At 41.3% G+C, this 26666-nt stretch overlaps 1 protein-coding gene across 7 annotated transcripts in view; it reads left to right on the top strand.

Moving 5' to 3' along the window:
• The window catches only part of prr16 (proline rich 16), a 248938-nt gene that overhangs the window by 147735 nt on the left and 74537 nt on the right, over positions 1-26666 (top strand). The window contains exon 3 of one of the 7 annotated variants that reach the window (XM_087998297.1): positions 4366-4425. The exons of the other annotated variants lie outside the window; for them this stretch is intronic. The gene's annotated coding sequence lies outside the window, so the exon portion shown is untranslated. Of the gene's footprint in view, positions 1-4365; positions 4426-26666 lie in introns of those variants that run through there. 7 annotated transcript variants of the gene reach the window in all.

Here is a 26666-nt window from a genome sequence, read left to right as displayed (position 1 = left end):
CCACAATTGTGATATGTTTGTTGCAGCAGAGAGTGTCTGGGCTGGAGCATGGCCCATCATCTCTGAAAACATGTCAGAGGTGGACACCAAGACTGCACGGTGTCTAGGTGAACTTGTTAAAAGACCCATTTAGTTTTGTGACTTTGTCCTAGTTATTGGTAAAAACAATGACTGCAGATGCTGGAAACCAGATTCTGGATTAGAGTGGTGCTGGAAAAGTACAGCAGTTCAGGCAGCATCCGAGGAGCAGGAAAATCAACATTTCGGGTAAAAGCCCTTCATCAGGAATATAGGCAGAGAGCCTGAAGCATGGAGAGATAAGCGAGAGGAGGGTGGGGGTGGGGAGAAAGTAGCATAGAGTACAATAGGTGAGTGGGGGAGGGGATGAAGGTGATAGGTCAGGGAGGAGAGGGTGGAGTGGATAGGTGGAAAACGAGATAGGCATGTCAGACAAGTCCGGACAGGTCAAGGGGACAGTGTGGAGCTGGAAGTTTGAAACTAGGATGAGGTGGGGGAAGGGGAAATGAGGAAGCTGTTGAAGTCCACATTGATGCCCTGGGGTTGAAGTGTTCCGAGGCGGAAGATGAGGCGTTCTTCCTCCAGGCGTCTGGTGGTGAGGGAGTGGCGGTGAAGGAGGCCCAGGACCTCCATGTCCTCGGCAGAGTGGAAGAGGGAGTTGAAATGGTGGGCCACGGGGCTGGTGACTCGGAGATGTTCCCTAAAGCGCTCTGCTAGGAGGCGCCCAGTCTCCCCAATGTAGAGGAGACAGCATCGGGAGCAACGGATACAATAAATGATATTAGTGGATGTGCAGGTAAAACTTTGATGGATGTGGAAGGCTCCTTTAGGGCCTTGGATAGAGGTGAGGGAGGAGGTATGGGCACAGGTTTTACAGTTCCTGCGGTGGCAGGGGAAAGTGCCAGGATGGGAGGGTGGGTCGTAGGGGAGCGTGGACGACCAGGTAGTCTCGGAGGGAACGGTCTTTGTGGAAGGCGGAAAGGGATGGGGAGGGAAATATATCCCTGGTGGTGGGGTCTTTTTTGGAGGTGGCGGAAATGTCGGCGGATGATTTGGTTTATGCGGAGGTTTGTAGAGTGGAAGGTGAGCACCAGGGGCGTTCTGTCCTTGTCACGGTTGGAGGGGTGGGGTCTGAGGGCGGAGGTGCGGGATGTGGACGAGATGCATTGGAGGGCATCTTTAACCATGTGGAAAGGAAAATTGCGGTCTCTAAAGAAGGAGGCCATCTGGTGTGTTCTCTGGTGGAACTGGTCCTCCTGGGAGCAGATACGGCGGAGGCGGAGGAATTGGGAATACGGGATGGCATTTTTGCAAGAGATAGGGTGGGAAGATGTGTAATCCAGGTAGCTGTGGTAGTCGGTGGGTTTGTAAAAAATCTGTGTCAAGTCGGTCGTCACTAATGGAGATGGAGAGGTCCAGGAAGTGGAGGGAGGTGTCAGAGATGGTCCAAGTAAATTTAAGGTCAGGGTGGAATGTGTTGGTGAAGTTGATGAATTGCTCAACCTCCTCGCGGGAGCACAAGGTGGCGCCAATGCAGTCATCAATGTAGCGGAGGAAGAGGTGGGGAGTGGTGCCAGTGTAATTACGGAAGATGGACGGTTCTACGTAGCCAACAAAGAGACAGGCATAGCTGGGGCCCATACGTGTGCCCATGGCTACCCCTTTGGTCTGGAGGAAGTGGGAGGATTCAAAGGAGAAATTGTTAAGGGTGAGGACCAGTTCGGCCAAACGAATGAGTGTCGGTGGAAGGGTACTGTTGGGGAAATTGAGCTACAAGGAGAGAGTAGATAGACTTGGCTTGTTTTCTTTAGTGCGGAGAAGACTGAGGGGGGACATGATTTACGTGTATAAGGTTATGAGGGGTATGGACAGGGAGAATAGAGAGCAGCTCTTCCCTTGGTTGATGGGACAATCACAAGAGGGCTCAGTTTTAGGATATGGAGCAGGAAATTTAATGGGAATTTGGGAAAAAACCTTTTAGAGTCATAGAGTCATAGAGATGTATAGCATCCAACTTGTCCATGCCAACCAGATATCCCAACCCAATCTAGTCCCATCTGCCAGCCCCCGGCCCATATTCCTCCAAACCCTTCCTATTCATATACCCATCCAGATGCCATTTAAATGTTGCAATTCTACTTGCCTCTACCATTTCCTCTGGCAGCTCATTCCATACATGCACCACCTTCTGCATTAAAAAGTTGCCACTTAGGTCTCTTTTATATCTTTCCCCTCTCACCCTAAGCCTATGCCCTCCAGTTCTGGACTCCCACACCCCAGGGAAAAGACTTTGTCTATTTATTCTATCCATGCCCCTCATGATTTTATAAACTCCTATAAGGTCACCCCTCAGCCTCCGACGCTCCAGGGAAAAGAGCCCTAACAGCCCAGCCTATTCAACCTCTCCCTATTGCTCAAATCTTCCAACCTTAGCAACATTCCTGTAAATCTTTTCTGAACCCTTTCAAGTTTCACAACACCTTTCCGATAGGAAGGAGACCAGAATTGTATGCAATATTCCAACAGTGGCCTAACCAATGTCCCGTACAGCTCCCAACTCCTGTACTCAATACTCTGACCAATAAAGGAAAGCATACCAAAAACCTTCTTCACTATCCTATCTACCTGTGACTCGATTTTCAAGGAAGTATGAATCTGCACTCCAAGGTCTCTTTGTTCAGTAACACTCCCAAGAACCTTACCATTAAGTGCATAAGTCCTGCTAAGGTTCGCTTTCCCAAAATGCAGCACCTCACATTTATCTAAATTAAACTCGATCTGCCACTTCTCAGGCCATGGGCCAACCTGATCAAGATTCCGCTATAGTCTGAGGTAACCTCCTTCGCTGTCCACTACACCTCCAATTTTGGTGTCATCTGCAAACTTACTTACTTACTATATCTCTTATGCTTGCATCCATATCATTTATATAAATGACGAAACGTAGTGGACCCAGCACCAATCCTTGTGGCACTGCACTGGTCACAGGTCTCCAGTCTGAAAAACAACAATCCAGTGAGTGGTGGGAATCTGGAATCTACTGTCCAGGAAGGCAATGGAGGCTGGAAAACATACAACCTTCAAAAAATACTTGGATGAGTACTTCAAATATAACATTCAAGGAGATGGGACAAGCGCAGAAAACTGGGATTGGCCCATTTTACTGCAGACTTGATGGGTCGAAGGGTGCTCTATGTGCTGTATGAATCTATGAACTGATATCTCTTTCTAGGCTGCTTACCTCCTCTTCGCAACTCACTACCCTGCCTACTTTTACATCATCTGCAAATTTAGCTATTCTTCACCCAAATCATTTATATCATTAATTTGTAAAGAGTTAAGGCTACAGCACTAACACCTATGGCACACCACTTGTGACTTCAGTGTAATTAGTTTTTAATTTCCTTCTAATGTGGTCTAGCACGATACTGAGCAATATTAGGAACGGGCAATAAATTTTGGCCTCACCAACAGATGTGAGGGTGAATAAAAGAAACTACCTTGTTAACGTTTGAAGTGACGAAGGCTCGTTATACTCAAAGAGTTATCTCTTGTTTTTGCTTCACAGTTGCTGCCAGACCTGCTTGGTTTTTCCAGCAATTTCTGTTTTTGTTTGTTTCAGATCTCGAGCATTCACAGTCCTTTGTTTTATTAAACCATCTTGTGTCCATATGTGCCAAATAAAATCTCACAACATCCTAGAAAACCTGCTCAACCAAGTTATATTCAGCCTGGGATTATGTGGTGCAAGTGTAATTACTATACTTTATTTAGTTGCTATTTAATTCTTGTTGCTTTCATCCTAGTCCAATGTATATTGTTATCTGATATGATGGTACAATAGGTGAAAATTCTGAGCTTTGTTCAGCTGCCCATGGACAACTCTACGTCTTAATTTAGTCTGGATTTGTCCAATGATTTGAATTAAGAAATCTAATAACATGGCAGAGTGGAAATCTTATACACCAGAATTCTCTGATATTTCTAAAGACGATAAAACATATTTTACATATTGATTTAATCTTCACTGCTCTACAAATCTGCATTGGTTCATCAGAAAGATCAAAATGATAATAAACAATATGCATGTTTTAAACTGGAATTTTTGGTTATATTTTGGGAAGGTTTATCAGACCAATTAAAATGGTGAAGGATGGACTGTTAAAGCTTTCTGTTTCCTGTCTGCTCTGGTACTTACTTTTACTTTATCAATTAATTTATACAGCCATGAATTTGAACCATACGAGAATAGTTAATTGCAAATAAAAACATGGAAAATTGGCTTGTAAATGTACATAATTCAAAGCAAGAGGTACATTTAATCCAATAATCTTTTTTTTCTGATAGATTGGTTATACACATCAAATATGCAACATATGGATTGAAATGGTGAATAACTTCAATCGAAATACTCAAAATATATAATGATTTATCGAGACAAGATAACCCCCAAAACTATTTATGGACAGATTTAATTCTTCTTCAACTCTTGTATTCTTCTTTTAGATATGAACATACCAATTGGAATTAGTGAAGTAATAATGAAGGTGGTTTATGTGAAGTTAAGATAATACACTGATAAAGTTCACTGGAAGCTAAGTGTATACGTCTAATCTCTGTCACAACTGCTTCAAACTGTTCAGCACTTCTTGGGGCTAATACATTATATCTATCTGAAGTGTGTCGCAATTGACAATAGTGTATGCTACACATAACAACACCCCCTTGCTTCTAACCAAAGATTTGCCCTTAGAGAATCAATCCATTTAGATGACAGCAAAAAATGTGTCTGAATATAATTCAGCAAATTTAAATAAATTTACTTGAAACATATTTGCTTATCCTTCCAATTTGTAGCGATGGTGTTCTTTGGAGAATCCTCTGGGTTTTCAGTAGCTAGTTCTGAATGCTTTGTTTGTGTTGTGTCTTAGTGTTGTTCTTGTTCTAGTCATAGTAGAATTAGTTACAGATAAACCGTTAAAATATATACAGTTGGGTATATGTCGACATAGTTGAAACTCTAACCACCTTATACACACACACAACACAAGTATCATGGATGTTAGGAAAGATTGTGAAGGCAGTCCAAGTCCACAGGATTTACTGAGGAGATCTTTTTGGTCTGTTGGGATCTACTGATCCTCAATCTTATTTTTCCAGGTATTTTTTACCTACCTACAGGCCATCTGATTCATACTTACAAGGTTTTTAACTTTTTGATTAAGGTTTCTGACTTATTGGTTAAAAGCCGCACTTTACTGCAACTGATTGGGGAAGATAAACTGCTTTTCTTCAGGCTTGAGATGTTTTCTTTTACTGTAGAGAAAAAGAGCAGTTTTTCCACATGAAGATCGAATGGCTTCTAACTGATCATTCATTCCCACAAGCTTTCACATTACCTGCATGCCAGTCACGTAGCTGTTGGCAGGAAGAAGGCCTTTCTCTTTGGCAACTGGTCACGATTACCCAGATCAATCAGCTATTTGTTGCCAGCCAAATCTCCATTCATATACACTCTTTGGCTTCAGCTCATCTGCAACTAAAGTTGCCCCAAATCTTGAACAATTGACTGTGTAAACAGCACCTACAATGAGTGTCAATAACTGGCTGTCTTTTAGACAAGTGCAGCAATCCTATTCACAATCCTTGGCTTTTAAAACAGTTTTTTTTTCTCATTTCAGTCGACAATCAAAATACAGAAAAAGTAAAATGATACAATCTTTACAAATTATACTTAACCTGTCGATTTCACTTAGCGATTAATGTGGTTTTGAACTTGTGTATGCTTCGTGGTAATGTGTCCATTTGATATGTCTCTCTGGAATGTTTCTATTCGGGCAGATGCTATTAGAAACTTGATTATTCAATTAGCTATTTCAGCTGCTTTGAAATCAGAAAAATGCTCCTTGTCTCTGCATTTGCCTATGCATTGGTAAATGGTCTCTATCAGTTGTTGTTTGAAAGGAATGAATTACAGATAGGGCCATATGTCATTGAGCTACATGTTTCATTGATGTTTGAGTACTGACCATTTTTTTTTCTGGATTCATAAAATGATATGTTGAACAGATCTGATGTGTTCTGGCTGTGGAGGCATTCATTCACTCTGGGGAATTTTAATTTGAGAGCTTGTTAATCTGTTTCAGAGACATCAAGGTCTGGAAGATTAAGCTTGATACATTGTCAGAACAAAATTATTCAGTTAAGGGAATTATTGCTTTCCAATTGGATATGTGATTTGGAGATGCCGGTGTTGGACTGGGGTGTACAAAGTTAAAAATCACACAACACCAGGTTATAGTCCAACAGGTTTAATTGGAAGTAACTAGCTTTCGGAGGGACGCTCCTTCATCAGGTGATTGAAGGAGCGTCGCTCCGAAAGCTAGTGTACTTCCAATTAAACCTGTTGGACTATAACCTGGTATTGTGTGATTTTTAACAATTGGATGTAGGAAGCTTTTTTTTTGCAGCTGCTTCCAGTATTTCTAATGCTAACTGCAGCACAAGTAGTGACCGCTTCCTTTACTATTTTAAAAGTTATTGTTTGACTGCCATGGTTGCATTGTTGTAGCTTTCTGGTTTCTTAAGCTATTCACAAAATAGTATTTTTGGTGTAAAATGGAGTTGTCTGTTTCAAGTGGTAAATGAACAAAGTAAAAGCTTTATTTTGGTGTGATACTTTAGCTATTAAAAACTGTATTACATAGAATTTTCTTCCCACGTATGTATTAATTGGCTTCAGTGATGAATTCCACTACTGCAAGTCAGAATGCATGAATTCTATTGCTTAAATTTTATTCCTGCTTAAGTGTTTCAGCAGTTGACTTTAATATACAACCCCACTGCCCTGTGGCCAACAATTTCACTCCCCCTCCCAGTCCCCCCCAAGCACATCAACATTGACTTCACCAGTTTCCAAATCTCTCTGCCCCCAACTCATTCCCAGATCCAACCCTCCAACTCGGCACCGCACTCTTGACCTGTCCTATCTGTCCATCTTCCTTCCGACCTATCCGCTTCACCCTCCCCACTGACCTATCACAATTGCTTTCATCTATCGCCTTCCAACCCACACATCCCCAGCCCCATGCCCATATTTATCTCTCAGCCCCCCTTCCCCCTCCACATTCCTAATGAAGGGCTTAGGCCTGAAAGGTCGACTTTCCTGTTCCTCGGATGCTGCTTCACCTGCTGTGCTTTTCCAGCACTACACTTTTCTACTTTAATATTTTTGAATTTTCCTAAATTTGAACAATCGTTCTGAAACCTAATGCCTTCTACCTGGAGCAAGGTGCAATCTCAAAGTAAAGGTACAGGGCAGAAGAATGCATACACATGATGAGATATTTTGTTGTTGTTTGTATTTTGCACTATTTTTTTCGGTTGACTCTGGGACATGTTGAAGTTTGTGTACTTTGCAGTTAAATCTTTAAAACTTTGCAGCCAACATGTTACAGATGGTTCATTTAAAAGTCCTCAGATTCTAATAGTTGCCATCACGTTACATTCTTTTTTTAGATGTAGGACTAGTGAAATAAAAATGTAGCTTCTTTTTGTAAAAATAAGATTAGATACAGATAATTTTCATTGGAAGCTAAGCATAGCTCATTTGACGACTTGACAAATCATGGGATAATGCATTTTATCCTATTGAAGTATAGAATGATTGACTACAGTTTAAAATAGGGTCCTTTAAAGCTTTATCAAACAAGTAGCAGACACTTTGCTCTACTGGGTGGCTCGAAACTTCTGTGATATGAGGTTTTCAAGATTTTTCACTATAACATATGCAGTTTCTAATTGTGAACATGCTTGTTTTCACCAGACAGCTTCTCAGCTCAGAATAATGTGATTTTCTGTCTGAGCAGCAATGTCAACATGACATTAAAGCAAGCTTTAATCAATTGCAGAAATTCATATCTAGTCCAGATTGTCTTCGATTCTGATGAATACTGACATCGCGCCTGTGCAGAATTGCAGGACATTTGCACATTTTATATTTGGATAGAACATTGACAAATTGCAAAATTTTGATGTACAGAAAGCAGAAATTTTCATTATATTTATAACCAATTAATCAATCAAGCCTATTCACATTTTTATTCTTCAAAGATAATTGATTACATTTTCTGAAAAAAAACTTATTAACTTGTTAACAAATGTAAAAGTACGTGTCATTAATTGTTAATTAAGTATTGTGGTAAACTATATTAAACTAATGTTAAACTATATTAAATCTAAATATTTGTTAGACTTGAGTAAAAGAAAAGCCAGAAAAGTGAAACAAAATCTGACAATAATGGGAAAAAATGCCAAATCTTCCAGTATTTGAAAAAAAATAAGTACTTACTATTCTGAGTTTTTACATGGAGCACTTTTTTTTATGTTGTTTTACAGTTTAAATATTAATCTTGTTTTTGATGCAACTTTAACCAGATTATATGTAGGAAATGACAGAAATTTAACAGAAAGGTCTGTTCAATGTAAATAAAGGTCTACTTGTGATGTGTATGCATTACTTCTTTAAACTATTTCCTTTCAAACTGCTTGTAATGTTTGCAACTATTATTTCATAGGATATCATGAGATTTTTCAGGTTATTAAGCCCTGATATTCTAGCTTGTAGTGAACAACTATTTTAAAATAGATTTTGAGGGGAAAACCTAACACAATGTGAATCATATCTAGAAGGAAGAAAATGTAATTCAATTGTTCACAACATTAGAACATAAAGACTGAGATGTGATTACCTCATTATCATTGATATCTCCAACCTGCTTTGTGTATCAGCCACATGGACTGCTGAAGGGTTGGTGCACAAACTGCCAGAGGCTTATAACATGAAACTGCTTATCAAATCTTAATTTTTACCTGAAAATAATTAATGTAAAAAGGGAAAGGTAATATCTCATGATACCAAATAAAAAGCTATTGCAAAATTAGTTCTGAATCATTGGAAAAAAAATATAGTTCCATTATAAGTAACAAAAGTAACACTGTTTTTGTGGGTTCTTGCAATGAGTCATTTGGGGAATAAAAAGAAACCAATGCCCATTGATGATCTCATGCAATCATACTGAATGAATTATTCTCTGAGCAAAACAGATTTCTTCATATAGCTTTTCAAAACTCAAGATCTACAAACGATGTTATTTTAAATGGGTAGATTATTTTCCACCGATCTATCTGTGACCTCATTTTGGGTAAATCTGCAGAAGTCCTGGACCTGATTGGAATCAACATCCTGACTGTTGATGATTGCTTGCTGATGAGTCCTGATGAAGAGCTTATGCTCAAAACGTCGACTCTCCTGCTCCTTGGATGCTGCCTGACTGGCTGTGCTTTGCCAGCACCACACTCTTCGACCCCGATTGCTTGCACTCATCCAAATTTCATTTCTCTTTACCTCCCCTCCTGTGATGTGGTGGCAGCCAGCCTTTCATCTCTAGGTCCCATATGAGCAGTAGGTTGTGCATTTGGTAAAACATTGAGTTTAAATTCATCCTAGACAATTGTGATGAAAGTTTCCCACACAGTAGTCCAATGTAAAATTAACTTTGCAGAAATTAACAAAGTGGTGTGTTCATTTCAACACTAAATGTCAGTACATTAGCAAAATCACTCAAGTATATGTGGGTGTAATAAAACTGTATTTCCATTCTTGATGCTAAGTTAGGTTGTCCAGGCTGAATAATGGAACACAGGGGCAGAGTTAAGTTCTGCAGTCTTTCGCTGTTGTCAGCTATTCAGACAGGCCATGGCTGCTCAATACCTCAACTCTATTTGCCCAGTTTTAACACCATTATAAAAAAATCTAGAAATCTTCGTCTTGAAAATTTCAATTAATGCAATATCCAAAGCCTTTGATTGGGATGGTTGGGGGCAAATAATTTCATTTCATCTATCCTTTGGATGAAAAGCTGCTTATTATTCTCCCTCTTCCACTCTATTTTTAAGGTTTTCCCTTTTGTTCCATTTTACTTGAATGGCAGAAATGCCTTCCCTGTTTCCACTCCATTGAATGCTTTTATCATTTTATGCAATTCAGACAGAACACCTGTCAACCATCTAAACTAAACACACGCCACATTAATGCAACCTTTCTTCATTTGAGCTACAGTAAGAACCTCTCTGAAGCAAGTATATTTTTCCTGAAATTTGCAACACAGTAGGCTCGATAAGATCGGACTAATGCTTAATGCAGTATTTCCTCAATTTTGAACTCCACACCCTTCATGCTAAATGTCAAGCAATCCATTAGTATTGATTTCATGTTTTTTTGTACCTGAATGCTAGTTCTGTTTTCAATAATAACAAAATTCAATAATTTCTGGAACTGGACATTGAGAATACTTTCCTCTTCTGCAGCTCCTAATATCACATTTAAGAAAATATTCCAATGCATCAATCTTGCATTTGTAGTGGACTATGTCACATTTTTGCTCATAATTGTGTCAGCGTATTTATATTGTAATTTAGTCCTTCCAGCTACATAACTTCTGTTGTCGTAGAGTCGCTTGCAAGCTTGAATGTTTGCACTATTATTTGTACCTTTGTCTGAAACATTGTGTATGTTGAAAAGCTGACATCTGTGTCAAGAACCCCAACATAGAAACTTAGAAAACCAGAGCAGGAGTAGGCCATTTGGCTCTCCAAACCTGTTCCACTATTCATTATGATCATGCCTAATCACCCAACTCAGTACATGGTACTAATTTCTCCCTTTGATCCTTTTTACCCTAAGAATTATATCTAACTCCTTCTTGAAAACATTCAATGTTTTGACCTCAGGTGCTTTCTGTGACAGAGAATGCCTCAGGCTCACCACTCTCTAGGTGAAAAAAGTTCTCCTCATCTCAGTCCTAAATGGCCGACCACACATCCTTGAACTGTCACCCTGATTCTGGATGCCCTGGTTATTGGTAACATCTTTCCTGCATTTTTCATGCTTAGATATGTTAGAATTGTATAGTGTCTATGAGAAACCCTCTCCCCACCAATTCTTCTCAACTCTCGTCAATATAGACATTGCTCATCCTGTCTCCCCTCATAGATCAGTTCTGCCATCCCAGTAATCAGTCTGGTAAACTTTTGTTCCACTTCCTCCCTAACCAGAACATCCTTCCTCAGATAAGCAGACCAATGCTGCATACAATATACCCAAGTGTGGTCTCAGCAAGGCTCTGTACAATTGCAGCAAGACATTCCTGCTCCTGGACTCAAATCCTCTTGATATTTGTCTTCTTCATTGCATCCTGCATCCACATGTTTACTTTTAGCGACTGGTTTATAAGGACACCGAGATCTCGTTGCATCTTTTCCTTTCCCAATTTATCACCAGTTTGATAATAATCGCCTTTCAGTGTTTGTTACGAAAGCGGATATTCCCACATCTTACAATATTGCAATTCATTTTCCATGCATTTGCCCAATGACTCTGCCTGTCCAAATTCACACTGAAGCATCTCTACATCCTTCTCATAGTTCACCCTTCCCACTTAGTGTTGTGTTGTCTGTAAACCTGGAGGTATTACAATTAGTTTCCTCATCTAAATCATTAAATGTATTGTGAATTCTCCACACAATTAATCCCTGTGCTACCCCATGAGTCACTGCCTGCTATTTGGAAAAAGGCCCATTCATTCCTGGTCTTTGTTTCCTGTCTGCCAACCAATTCTCAATGCATGTCAGTACACTACCCCCAATGCCATATGCTTTAGGCGTACATGCTACTTTTTATATGGACCTTATTGAAAGCCTTCTGAAAGTTCAAGTAAACCAAATCTATTTCTTTCCACCTTATGAACTTTAGAAGACTCCATGTTACAGTCTTTTGAGTCCATTCCCTTTATTTCTACTTGCTTGGCACAAAGTTCAGATCTGTCGTTTTCTTGGAACCAGTTGTTACGCTGAGACATTGACAATAATGTCCACGGCTCACGTGCACATTTCTGATGGGAGTCGTGCTGGATGGCATATATCAGTATCTGCCAGAAAAATGCAGATAGATGTCAGTCAACCTCTATTAGCAAGATGTACCTCAGCTGCCATTTTTGAACATAATACTCCAACTAATACCCTCTCCTGTCATCATTTACAGTCAGACTATTTGTTGATTGATTTCGACTGTCTGTTACTATCATTGTATCAGTGTTTGTGCCTTTCAGCATTCTTTAATGTTATTAACTGCTGAAGGGAAGGATCTGGCAGGGACCTAAAGACTTAGTTCGGCCTTCAAAGCATCTGCACAAAATGTCGTTCCAAGATGTTGATGCACTAGAGATGCTGAAGCATTTCTTTTTGGAATATGGCATGATTTGTATAATAAATAGGTTGCAATCAGAGCTGGAAAAGCTGCTTAAAAAAAAGGAGGGACAGCCTATCAATTCAAAGGTGCAATTTGTTTATCTGAACCTCAATCAGGAGCAATAAATGAACTTCTGTACTTTTGGAACAGGTGAAATATGCCAGCTGATGCAACCAAAATTAAACATCACAACAGGGAAAAGAATGCATTGTCAGTAGCTGTGAGGATGACTATAATGATTTAATTATGAATATTTATGAATTAGGAGAGCTGGTTTTTCTGGGATTACGGGTTATGCCATGTACAAGTTGACTGCACACCCGTGCAGTTGTAGGCACCACTTGTCAATTCTAAGATGTCGCCCAACAAAAAGGATTTCCGCTGCCTTCAGCTGGCTTTTGATCAGACACAGAATATCCCATGTCCATGCCTAGCACCCTGACAATAGTTATTATACTTTTACTTTGCTTGAATTTGCTGTGCCACCTGCACTTGAGGCATCATGACAAACCACAGTGTACCTACTGGATGGTGAGGGATATATTGTTATTTGACTGTGGGACGTGAGTATCACTGGCAAAGTTGGCATTTGTTTCTTGGCTCTAATTGTACTAGAGATGGTAATGGCAAGATGTCTTTTTAATCCATCTGGTGTAGGTACACACAAAGTGCAGTTGGGAAGATGTCTTTGGAAGAGGGCTCATAACTCTAATGTACAGTTTACACACACCCAGGCAGCATTACATGCATTAGGCGTACATGCTAATTTTTATATGGACTTTATTGAAAGCCTTCTTGAAAGCATTGCTTTCACATGAAATGTTATTGAACAGGCATGCTGAAGCAACTATGCTTGGACCAGAGTACTTGGCAGAACAGGGGTCAACATTCATGTTTGTTTACTTGAATATTACAAAACCTGACTATCATGAGGACACTGCATTACCATCGGTAAATTACTGAGCAGGAGATAGGAAAGTAAGAGATTAAGTCTTATAAACAATCTCTTTAATGACAGCTGTTTGTGGCAACAGTGCATTAGATTGAGTTACTAGTATCTGTAGTTCCAATTCCTTATTCATGAACAGCCCTAACCTTACTTTCCCTCTGCCATTGATCATCATAGCATCTGCCTGGCCACAGTGCAAACTTACAAGCCAACACGAAATAAAACTTCAAACTCATTTATAATTCCAACCAGGCCATTTTGTATACAAAAGTAAACTAATTACTGTCACGCAAAATTATTATGTCTACTTGCCATGAATGCTTGCTTTCCTACTACTCCTATGTTGTGCTACCCCAGCACTTGTAGCAGGTCCTTTGAGGAATTTCTTGAGGAGCTCTGAGCCGACTCCATCTCCAGACAGCATTATTGCATCACAAGACAGCAGCAGTCTGGCCTAGCTGACTGACCTGCAACAAAGATTGACTTGGTGGAAGTTATAGGAGGACAAATGATTATTCCTGAGAAAAGATAGCAACTTTGTGCTCCATGTAATAATTACCAAACCCAAAGACATTGCCACAGCAACCATAGTAACTGCTGGGTGTCAAAATTCTTCGACAGTTGTGATAACCTACAAGACTTAGGGCAACTTGCAGTGCAATGGACATTGACCAGCATCAGATGCTGCATATCCTATTTGGGGTTACAAGTGTGCTAATGGAGTTGGGCACCACTTCAAGACTGAGAAGGATGGACTGTCAGCTCTACATGGATCTATGTACAAAGCTAATGACAAACTATTTATTACTCTTTCACATTGTTTACAAACAAGCAGGCAGGCCTGTCAATGCTAGAAGTATTCCATTGTTCGTGCACATTTGCTTTTCATGATAGCCTGGCCTATTGAATTACTCATCTGAGTCCTCTGCAGAACCATGTGTGACTTCACCTTCCAGAAGGTTCACCTCTTCACTGTGACTCTTTCCTGTGGGTTACTTGTTACCAGTTTCTCAATACATGCCTGTGCTTTAAATTAGATGCAGTGTCAGTATCTGAGCTGATGGCTGCGGGTGTGAATTAAGTAGGAAGACTTCTTAGTCATAATTTGTGTGTTGCTGTTCCTCTTTTTGCTCTTTCCTGACTACCAAGACAGTTGGGTAACTAAAAGAAAACATGGAAGGAGGATAAAGTGAGGAGAGGAGAAAATCAGAAGTACGCTCATATCATCTATAGCTATCAAATCAGAAGAGATTACGAACTGAGAAGCAAGTGGAATATATAAAGGCTGTATATGAGTGTAATATCGAGTTAATGGTTCAAACGCATTTCTTGCCATGCCCTCTGTTGGATAGGGTTCAGCAACTTCTCCATGACAACAATGATGTGCAAGCATGCAACTAGCCCCCTTCTGCTACTTGGGTTGAATTATCTTTTTCTGTTAGAGAGAGACAAAGCTGTCAATAATGTTGCGCAATGTGTTTGGATGATGTGACTGCCATGATTAGCTGTCTAGCTCAAAGATGTGAATAGTAGCCTTTCCACACGCTCTATTAATGTGTCCAAAGCAGCTTTTGGGAAACTTTGAGCTTGCTCCCTCTATATTGTATCATTTTTCAGTCGTTTTCCACAGGAGAGTGAATTGTACAAGAAATTCCACCGCCTGCTGTAGCTATCTTGGTCTTCTCCTTTGAAAGGCGCAGGCTAACTTTAACATTTGTTCACATTTCAAAACATTGGCTTCCAGGTAAAACATGCAGAAATTCAATACTGCAGTTAGTGCTAGCTGCATGTTACGATTGGCTTGTATCCTGCATCACACTATGTAGATTGTCCATGTTAGGATAAATGTACAGTGGCTCAGTGGTTAGCGCCAGGGACCTGGGTTCGATTCCACCCTCAGGCAACTGTCTGTGTGGAGTCTGCATGTTCTCCCAGTGGTAAAAACAATGACTGCAGATGCTGGAAACCAGATTCTGGATTAGTGGTGCTGGAAAAGCAAAGCAGTTCAGACAGCATCCGAGGAGCAGTAAAATCGACGTTTCAGGCAAAAGCCCTTCATCAGGAATACAGGCAGAGTGCCTGAAAGGTGGAGAGATAAATAAGAGGAGGGTGGGGCTGGGGAGAAAGTAGCATAGAGTACAATAGGTGAGTGGGGGAGGGGTGAAGGGGATAGGTCAGGGAGGAGGGTGGAGTGGATAGCTGGAAAAGAAGATAGGCAGATAGGACAAGTCCGGACAAGTCATGGGGACAGTGCTGAGCTGGAAGTTTGGAACTGGGGTGAGGTGGGGGAAGGGGAAATGAGGAAACTGTTGAAGTCCACATTGATGCCCTGGGGTTGAAGTGTTCCGAGGCGGAAGATGAGGCGTTCTTCCTCCAGGCGTCGTGTGGTGAGGGAGCAGTGGTGAAGGAAGCCCAGGACCTCCATGTCCTTGGCAGAGTGGGAGGGGGAGTTGAATGTTGGGCCACGGGGCGGTGTGGTTGATTGGTGCGGGTGTCCCGGAGATGTTTCCTAAAGCGCTCCGCTAGGAGGTGTCCAGTCTCCCTAATGTAGAAGAGACCGCATCGGGAGCAACTGATACAATAAATGATATTAGTGGATGTGCAGGTAAAACTTTGATGGATGTGGAAGGCTCCTTTAGGGCCTTGGATGGAGGTGAGGGAGGAGGTGTGGGCACAGGTTTTACAGTTCCTGCGGTGGCAGGGGAGGGTACCAGGAAGGGAGGGTGAATTGTTAGGGGGCCTGGACCTGACCAGGTAGTCATGGAGGGAACAGTCTTTGCGGAAGGCGGAAAGGAGTGGGGAGAGAAATATATCCTTGGTGATGGGGTCAGTTTGGAGGTAGCGGAAATGTCGGCGGATGATTTGGTTTACGCGAAGGTTGGTAGGGTGGAAGGTGAACACCAGGGGCGTTCTGTCCTTGTTATAGTTGGAGGGGTGGGGTCTGAGGGCGGAGGTGCGGGATGTGGACGAGATGCGTGGGAAGGGAAATTGCGGTCTCTAAAGAAGGAGGCCATCTGGTGTGTTCTGTGGTGGAACTGGTCCTCCTGGGAGCAGATACAGCAGAGGTGGAGGAATTGGGAGTATGGGATGGCATTTTTGCAGGAGTTAGGGTGGGAAGAGGTGTAATCCAGGTAGCTGTTGGAGTCGGTGGGTTTGTAAAATATGTCCATGTCAAGTCGGTAGTCATTAATGGAGATGGAGAGGTCCAGGAAGGGGAGGGAGGTGTCAGAGATGTTCCAGGTAAATTTAAGGTCAGGGTGGAATGTGTTGGTGAAGTTGATGAATTGCTCAACCTCCTCGCGGGAGCACGAGGTGGCACCAATGCAGTCATCAATGTAGCGGAGGAAGAGGTGGGGAGTGGTGCCAGTGTAATTACAGAAGATCAACTGCTCTACGTAGCCAACAAAGAGACAGGCATAGCTGGGGCCCATACAGGTGCCCATGGCTACCCCTTTGGTCTGGAGGAAGTGGAAGGATTCGAAGGAGAAATTGTTAAGTGTGAGGGTGTCGGTGGATGGGTACTGTTGGGGATGTCGGGAGAGGAAGAAACGGAGGGCTTGGAGGCCCTGGTCATGGCGGATGCGGATGTTCTCCCAGTGTCTGCATGGGTTCCTCACACTTTCCAAAGATGTGCAAGTTAAGCAGATTGGTCATGCTAAATTGCACATAGTGTTCCGGGATGTGCAGGCTAGGTAGGTTAGCCAAGTGAAGTGTAGGGGGATGGGTCATGGTTGGATGCTGTTCGGTGTGGACTCATTAGGCCAAATGACATGTTTCCACACTGTTGGAATTCTACGATCATAAGGCCACCTTCAATTCTGTGTTCTCATTTTTTCTTAGAACTGCTATGTGGAGCTTTCTTAACCATTATTTCTTAAACTTTCGAATCAGACATATGCCATTTGTTCCATTGTGTTTGCTCCACCATTTATTAAGATCATGGCTGTGACTTAAATTCCACTGCCCAAATGTCCGTATATTCCTTAACTTCTGATCAATCAAAGATCTGTCTAATGCAGCCTTAAATAGATTAAATGAGTCAATCTGCACAGTCCGATGGGGCCCAAAATCCAAACTCAAACAACTCTCTGTGAGGAAAAGAGTCCTCCTCACCTCTCTCGTAAGTAGGTGACCATTTATTTTTAAATAGCATTTTTGCCTTTCAGATCGCCCATGGAAAGAAACATTCACACAGCATCTACTCTGTGAAGCCCCACAGACTCTTTGGTGTTTCAATAAGGTCACCTCTCATTTTTCTCAACTCCAATGATTGTAGGTTTCACTTGATTAACCATTCGTCATAAGAAACATCCTTCACCCAGGAGTCAGCCCAGAGACTTACTCTGAATGGCTTCCAATATGTCTCTCCTTAAGTATGTCAACAAAACTGTACACAGTACTCCAGTGTAGTTCCACAAATGCCCTGTACTTCCCTACTTTTATACACCAATCCCTTGCAATATAGCCCAACATTCCATTTGCTTTCCTAACTACTTGCTGTGCCTGCATTTTGACACTTGGTGATCCATGCTGCAATGAAGATTTATAATATGGTACAATTATTTGGGGACTTTATTCTAACGTAGAGGGAAATGGGTTTTTCATTTTAGTTCTACAGGTGACTTTTTTTAAAAGCAGTAATTTTGAACAGTCTCAGCATTTCTAATGAAGCATATGGCTTAAGTTAACTGAGTAGGTACGTTACCTGTTGAGATAATTGCTGAAATGTTTACAAAGTTGAGCTGCTATGACCTGCAGAAAGCGAGGTCAGGGCCACAAGCAGGTTAAGTTCAGAAAAATAATAGATTCACACAGTGGAAGGCCAGTTTTATTTTTGGCAGTCTCCAAGATTTCGGATCTAAAAAAAAACATTTTAAGCTGTTTAAGCAGCTGATTAGATAACTTTGGAAAAATCTCTTCTTACAGTTCAGAAACATCAGCGAGTCAGCTTGTGTCTGTGCATCTGTTTGAGAGATGGGAAGAATTACATTAGTAGGGAGTCAAAAAGCAGATAACTATAGGTCGATTAGTCTAACATCTATTTTGGAAAATTATCGGAATCGATTGTTAAGGCGGTATTGGCAAATCACAATCGAATCAAGCAGAGTCAGCATGGCTTCTTGAAAGAGAAATTCTGTCTGAGTTTTATCATTGTTTTTCTTATTCAAGGAAATCTCAACCAGAGTGGATAGAGTAGGTATGGTATATCTGGACTTTCAGAAGGCATTCAACAAGGTACCTCACAAAAGGCTAAGTCATCAGATAAGACCCATGGTGTTGGAGGTAGTATATTTGCATGGATAACAAATTTGATTATGAGCAGGAAACAGTGAGTAGGGATAAGGGTCTTTTTAAGGCTGACAATCTGTGATTTGTGGGGTCCGACAGGGATCAGTGCTGGGATTGCAACTGTTTACAATAAAAATGAATGACTTGAAGAAAGGACGTAAATGTACTGTGTCCAAATTTGCAGATGATGCCAACATAGGTAGAAAGGCAGGTTGTGAGAGGAGTGCATAAAGTTTACAGGGAGATATTAATAGGTTGAATAAGTGGGGAAAAAAGTTGATAAATGGTGTGTAATGTAGAAAAATGTGCAGTTTTTCATTTTGGAAGCAGAATAAAAGAACAGAGTACGACTTAAGAGGAATTGCAGAAAGCTGCAACGCCAAGGGGCTTGGGGTTAGTTGTGCACAAAACACAGGAAGCTAACACACAGGAACAGCAGATAATCAGGAAGGCTAACGAAATGTTGGCTTGCATTTCAAGGAGGTTGGAGTATAAGAGTGGGGAAGTCTTACTGTAAGTGTTCAAGGTGCTGGTGGGACTGCATCTGGAGTACTGTAAGCAGTTTTGGTCCATTTATTTAGGGAAAAATATTACTTCATTGGAGGAAGTTCAGAGAAGGTTCACTAGGATTATCCCTGGTGCAGAGAGACTGCCTTATGTGCAAAGGCTGAACAGTCTGGGACTCTACTCATTGGAGTTTAGAAGAATGAGAGATGATTTCATTGAAACAAGTTTCTTACAGGACTTGACTGGTTAAATGCTGACAAAAAGTTTTCCCTCATGATAAAATGTAGGACCAGAGGACATTGTCTCAGAATAAAGGGATACCAATTTAAGACTGAGATGTGGAAGATTTTTTTCTCTCAGAGGGTTGTGAGTCTTTAGAGCTCATTGTCAGAGATAGCTATGGAGGTAGAGTTCTGATGTACATTTACGGTTGAATTAGATAGATTTTTGATCAGTAGGTGAATCGAGGGTCATGGGAGAAGGGTGAGAAAGTGGTTATGAGGAATCTTGGATCCATTATGATCCCCTTGAATGGTGGAGCAAGCTCGGAGATTGCATTTCTAATGGTCTTATGGTAAATATGCAAAAAAGGCCATAAAAATTACTCATAACCTCATCATTTAAGAAATGTTAAAGTGAAGATAGGAGTATTACATAACTGGGGTTGATTGTAAATAATATTTCTTTGTGCTGCTCATGATAAAATCTTCCAAATTTACTTAGTTTTTTTTCTTTTGTGCAATAAACTTATACTGTTTTAAAAAACAATTACATTAACAATTTTGTGTGAATATGTTAAGTGACTGATTACATGGTAACCAAATTGCAAAAATAAAAATTATGGTCAATCAAGCCACGGCTCAGTCTTCAATCTGATTTAGCTTGAATTGCCACCAGCTGAGATCATTACAGTGTACAGTACAAGGCTATCTAGATTATTATATTCTACAACATTCTACAATCCCTCTATTTAAATAATATTCTGCTTTGTTATACTCCTGCCAAAGCATAAAACCTCTCACTTTTCACCATTATACTCGATCATCCAAATGTCTGCCTCTTCAATTAGCCTACCTCGAAGTCTTTATAGATTCTTCCGTTTCTTCTCACAATTTATTTTCCCATCTGCCTTCATGTCAACAGCAAACTTGGCTATAATACAGTCACAATATCTTCACAAAATCATGTTACCCCTGTTTGATTGTGTTTACTAAATGTCTAAAGTAAACTATTTCCTAGGAGGAGAAAGTGAGGTCTGCAGATGCTGGAGATCAGAGCTGAAAATGTGTTGCTGGTAAAGCACAGCAGGTCAGGCAGCATCCAAGGAACAGGAGAATCGACATTTTGGGCATAAGCCCTTCATCAGGTCCTGATGAAGGGCTTATGCCCGAAACGTCGATTCTCCTGTTCCTTGGATGCTGCCTGACCTGCTGTGCTTTACCAGCAACACATTTTCAGCTCTAAACTATTTCCTACTTAATAATGGACTCCAACATTTTCCCAATGATAAATGTTAGACTTACTGGCCTATAGTTCTCTGCTTTCTGACTCCCTCCCTTCTTGAACAGGGGTGTTACATAGACAGTTTTCCAATTCTTTGATTTGCCCTCAGAATCTAGTGACTTCCAAAATATTTTGACCAATACCTCCACTATCTTTGTTGCCACCTCCTTTAAAACCATTAAATCATAAGACACAGGAGCAGAATTAGGTTATTCAGTCCATCACATCTGTTCCACCATTCGATCATGGCTGATATGTTTTTCAACTCCAGTCTCCTGCCTTCTCCCCAAAACCCTTGATCCCCCCCCCCCCCACCCCCCCACAACTAAACAATAACTTGCCTTCTCTGTCTTAAAGACACTCAGTGACTTGGCCTCCACAACTCTCTGTGGCAATGAGGTCCACAGATTCATCACCCTCTGACTGAAGAAATTCCTCTTTGTCACAGTTCTAAAGTGTTGTCCCTTCATTCTGTGGGTGTGCCCTCAGCTCTTAGTCTCTCCCACTGTGAAAACCTCCTCTCTCCTCCACTCTATGCAAACTTCGCCAGTATTCTATACCTTTCGATGAGATCCCCCCTCATCCTTCTAAATTCCATCGAATACCGACCCAAAGTCATCAATTGCTTCTCCTATGACAAGCCTGTCACCCCCAAGATCATTCTTGTGAATCTCCTCACACCCACTCCAAGGCCAACACATCCTTCCTTAGATTTGTGGCCCAAAACTGCTCTCAATATTCCAGATGTGCTTTGACCAGAGCTTATAAAGCTTCAGCAGTACGCCCCTGCTCTTGTATTCTAGGCCTCTCGACACGTGTGTAGATGTTGCATTTGCCTTCCTAACTGCCATCTGAACCTGCAAGTTAATCTTAAGAGAATCCTGAACCAGGATTACTAATTCCCTTTGTGATTAATATTTATGAAGCCTTTCCACATGTAGAAAATCTTCTACATTTCTATTCTTCCCACGTAAGTGCATGACCTCACACTTCCGCACATTGTATTCCACTTGCCGTTTCTTTGCGAACACTTCAAACCTGCCCAACTCCTTTTGCAGCCTCCCAACTTATTCAGCACTACCGGTCCCTCCACCTATCTTTGTGTCATCTGCAAACTTGGCAACAATACTCTCGGTTCCTTCATTCGGATCGTTAATGTATCATGTGAGTAGTTGTGGTTCCAAAACTGACACCTGCAGAACTCCGCTTGTCATCGACTGCCATCCTGAAAAATGCCCCTTTAACCCCATTCTCTGCTTCCTGTCAGTCGGCCAACTGTCTATCCGTGCCAGCACTTTCCCCGAACCTCCTTAGGCTCAGATCAGCCTCCTGTGCTGCACCTTGTCAAAGGCTTTCTGGAAATCCAAATAGATCACATCATGCTTTCTTTTGTTTAACTTGCTTGTTACCTCCTCAAAAAATCTTATAACTTGTCGGGTATGACCCCCCACCTTTTACAAAGCCATACTGACTGAGAGCTATTTTACTATGCACTTCCAAGTACTCTGCAATCTCATTCTTAATAATGGACTCTAAAATCTTTTCAGCCACCAAGGTCAGGCTAGCCAGTCTATCATTTATGTTGTCTGCCTCCATCTCTTCTTAAACAGGGGTGTTACATTAGCCATTTTCCACTCGTCTGGGACCTTCCCTGATTCTAGTGTTTCCAGAAAGCTGACCACTAATGCCTCCACAATCTCCTTAGCTATCTCCTTCAGAACTCTGGAGTGCAGTCCACCAGTGTAGGTGACTTATCCATCCTCAGACCTTTCAGCTTTCCCAGCACCTTCTCCTTATTGACAGACAATACACTCACTTCGGCCCCTTGACTCTCTTGATGTTCTGGTATGCTACTGGCCTCTTTTATCATGGAGAATGACGGAATGTATTTTCAGTTCCTCTGCCATTTTTTTCTTCCCCATTACTACCTCTCTAGCCTCATTTTCCAGCAGTCCAATGTGTAATCTTGCCTCTCTCTTAGCTTTTCAAAAATCTCAAAAAACTCTTGCAATCTTCTTTCATGTAACTAGCGAGCTTACTCTCATATTTAATTTTCTCCACCTTTATTGCTTTTTTAGTTATCCTCTGCTGGTTTTTAACAGCTTCCCAATCATCTTCTGCACCAGTGGATGCAATCCATTAGGTCTCGGCAACTTGTTCAGTCCGATTAGTTTGTCAAATACTTTATCCCCCATGATAGAAACCATTACAAGACCATTCCTGCTCAAAGCACCTTACTTATCCAATGGAATGTTTATACTGTCCTCTATCCTGGAGACCAATGCAAAATATTGATTACCACATGAACACATTACCCCCAGTCCTGTCTTGAGTTTTAACATTTATATTGCATCTTAAAAAGTACCTTTTGGAAATTCAAATGCAATATCTACACCTTCTCTCTTATCCATTTTTTTGCTTGTTACATCCTCAAAGAGCTTTAATAAATTTATTAAACCAGACTTCTCTTTCACTAAATCATGTTCACTTTGCCTGTAATTATGAGGATTTTCTGTCTTGTGGCTACCTTTTATTACTTGCTTCTAGCATTATCCCAATGACAGGCATTAAAGTAATTGCCCCGTAGGTTCATACTTTCTGAGTCCCTACTATGTTGAACAGAGGTATTCCATTTGCAGTTTCCCAACCTGTTAGAACTTTCCAGATTCTGGTGTATCCTTTATATCTGCAATTGCTAATGTTAAGACCCTAGGATGCAGCCATTCAGTGCAGGGGAAGGTTAGTGTTAGGTTTAGTTAGTTTTTCTGTTACTGCTTCTTGTGACTGAGATTGCTTCATATTCCCTCCTTTAGTCTCATGATTTTCCATTATTCTTGGGATGAGTTTTGTGACTTGACTTGCTTATGAACTGGGATGTATGTATGCTCTGTTCTTTCTTGTCACACTGTGGTTATCATTTTCCTGCCTTATTACAGAGGAACCTCAATTATCTGGCATTCGATTATCCGAATATTGGACTGTCCGGCAAGATTGCAAGGTCCTGATGCTTGGCTAAACTATGTTATCCAGCGTTCAATTATCCGGAATTCGATTAACTAAGCGAAATACTCCCCACCCGTGTCCTTCAGATAATCACAGTTCCTCTGTTTATTGTCTTTAATTTTTAGCTTACTGAATCTCCCCTCATGTGAAACCTCTTCCTCCGAACTCTTTGCACTATTTAGTTGAAAGCCTGGAACGGCACCTTTCTGTTTCAGGGTTAAAAGTCATAGAATCATAGAGATGTACACCATGAAACAGACCCTTTGGTCCAAATCGTCCATGCTGATCAGATATCCTAAACTGATCTAATTCCATTTGCCAGTATCTGACTCATATCCCTCTAAACCCTTCCTATTCATATATCTATCGAGATACCTGTTAAATGATCTAATTGTACCCTTCCCCCACCACCACTTCCTCTGGCAGCTCATTTCATACACAGACCGCCCTCTGCGTGAAAAAGTTACTTCTTAGCTCCCTTTTTAAACTTTCCCCTCGCATCTTAAACTTATGCCCTTTAGGTTTGGACTCCCCTACTGTCGGGAAGAAAGCTTGGCTATGCACCCTATCCATGCCCCTCATGATTTTATAAACCTCTAAGTTCACCCCTCAACCTCTGACATTTCAAAAGAAACAGCCCCAGCTTATTCAGGCTCTCCCTGTAGCCCAAACCTTCCAACTCTGGCAGCATCCTTGTAAATCCCCCTGAATCCTTTGAAGTTTCACAACATCCTTCCAATAGCAGGGTGACTAGAATTATACCCAGTATTCCAAAAGTAGCCTAATCAATGTCCTGTACAGCCACAACACGACCTCCCAGCTCCTCTACTCAATTCACTGACCAATGAAGGCAAACATATCAAATGCCTTCTTCACTATCCTATGGTTTCTATGTGCTCCACACTGTTTAGTTGGGTTGGTGTAAATATCTAACCAAACAAATTTTGTTTGGATAAGCTTCCTTTCATCGTTTTCTTATTAATTCAGGGTATGTGGGCTTTGTTGGTTGGGCAAGCCTTTCTTGCCCATCTATAGTTGGCCTTGAGAAGCTGGTGAGCTTTCTCGTGAACTGCTGCAATCCATTTAGCCTCCAATGCAATTCGGGAGGGTGCTTCTGGATTTTAGCCATTCCTACAATGTCACTAGAAACAAATCCCACAATCCAGTAGGGAATTCTGAGGTTTAGTATTGCTGAGAAATTGTTTTAAAACCATATTTTCCTTTTGTTGAAAGACTGCTCACGTGGGAGGACTGACCTTTGAACTCGATGAATCAACAATTATGATCTAAAAACTGGACAAGTGCAGTCATGTGGGAGCATCTTTCAGTGGACAGTTGGAGGGGGTCGAAATGTTTTGCACTATTAATGCTATCCTGCACAATCATGCTAATCCAGATGTTAACCAGGCAGTGGTGGAAAGGATAAGAGTGATATTTCTGAGTGAAACAGAGCCAGAAATGTATTAAGCACTCAAGAATTTGCTCACCCCTGCTAAACCAAAAGTGATATCACATTTTTGCTGTATCTTGAGCAGCGCGACCTTCGCAAACCATTGGAGATTACTGAAAACTAGCAGTTTGGAATAAGAGACCAAATGAAGCAAGAGCTGAAAAGGCTAATGACAGAGAACATTATTAGAAGAGTTGAACACTGTAATTGAGTTCTTCCCCAGTATAGTACTACCAAAGGCAAATATGAATGGAAGAATATACGGGGATTATAAAGTGACTGTAAATTAGGCACCAGAATATGATCCACCCAATAATTTGCCAAATGTTGAGAATCTGTTCACTGTGGTGTCAGGAAGCTAGCTTTCTTTTTAAAATTAGATCTGACAAGTGTCTGTCTGAAACTTGAATTAGATAATGAGTCGAATCATACTTGACTACTATTACCCACATGCATCTATTTTGGTTCCACTGTTGTTGGTGCATCTTCACCCTCCAGAATTTTGTAACAAATTCAGGGAGTAGGATATAATTTGGATGAATAGGCAGGTCCACGACGACAAGCTGAGGAAGGTGTTTCAACGTTTGGAAAAGACAAAAATTCAGACAAAGGTAGTCAAAATGAATTGTTTTAAAATATCTTAGTGTTTGTATTCAGAGTCCGTAAAGGTGGATTATATTCTATCTAGAGTAGAGTAGATTAGATTAGATTACATTACAGTGTGGAAACAGGCCCTTCGGCCCAACAAGTCCACACCGACGAAGCAAAACGCACCCATACCCCTACATTTACCTCTTACCTAACACTACGGGCAATTTAGTATGGCCAATTCACCTGCCCCTGCACATCTTTGGACTGTGGGAAGAAACCGGAGCACCCGGAGGAAACCCACGCAGACACGGGGAGAACGTGCAAACTCCACACAGTCAGTCGCCTGAGGCGGGAATTGAACCCGGGTCTCAGGCGCTGTGAGGCAGCAATGCTAACCACTGTGCCACCGTGCCGCCCGTAGTGTTCAAGCAATTAGAAACACTTCACTCCAATGGAATAGAGTCATAGAGTCATAGAGATGTACAGCACGGAAACAGACCCTTCGGTCCAACTTGTCCATACCGACCAGATATCCCAACACAATCTAGTCCCACCTGCCAGCATCTGGCCCATATCCCTCCAAACCCTTCCTATTCATATACCCATCCAGATGCCTTTTAAATGTTGCAATTGTACCAGCCTCCCACACTTGCTCTGGCAGATCATTCCATACACCTACCACCATCTGCGTGAAAAGGTTGCCCCTTAGGTCTCTTTTATATCTTTCCCCTCCCACCCTAAACCTATGCCCTCTAGTTCTGGACTCCCCCACCCCAGGGAAGAGACTTTGTCTATTTATCCTATCCATGCCCCTCATGATTTTATAAACCTCTATAAGGTCACCCCTCAGCCTCTAGTGCTCCAAGGAAAACAACCCCAGCCTATTCAACCTCTCCCAATAGCTCAAATCCTCCAACCCTGCAACATTCTTGTCAATCTTTTCTGAACCCTTTCAAGTTTCACAACATCCTTCCGATAGGAAGGAAACCAGAATTTGAACAGATTATTCCAAAAATGGCCTAACCAATGTCCTATACTACCGCAACATA

The sequence above is a fragment of the Chiloscyllium plagiosum genome, unplaced genomic scaffold (genome assembly GCF_037043375.1).
Source record: "Chiloscyllium plagiosum isolate Xiang-an unplaced genomic scaffold, Cpla_swu_hap1 HiC_scaffold_2, whole genome shotgun sequence".
In the NCBI taxonomy this organism is placed as follows: Eukaryota; Metazoa; Chordata; class Chondrichthyes; order Orectolobiformes; family Hemiscylliidae; genus Chiloscyllium; species Chiloscyllium plagiosum.
This window is presented reverse-complemented; position numbering and strand designations above follow the sequence as displayed.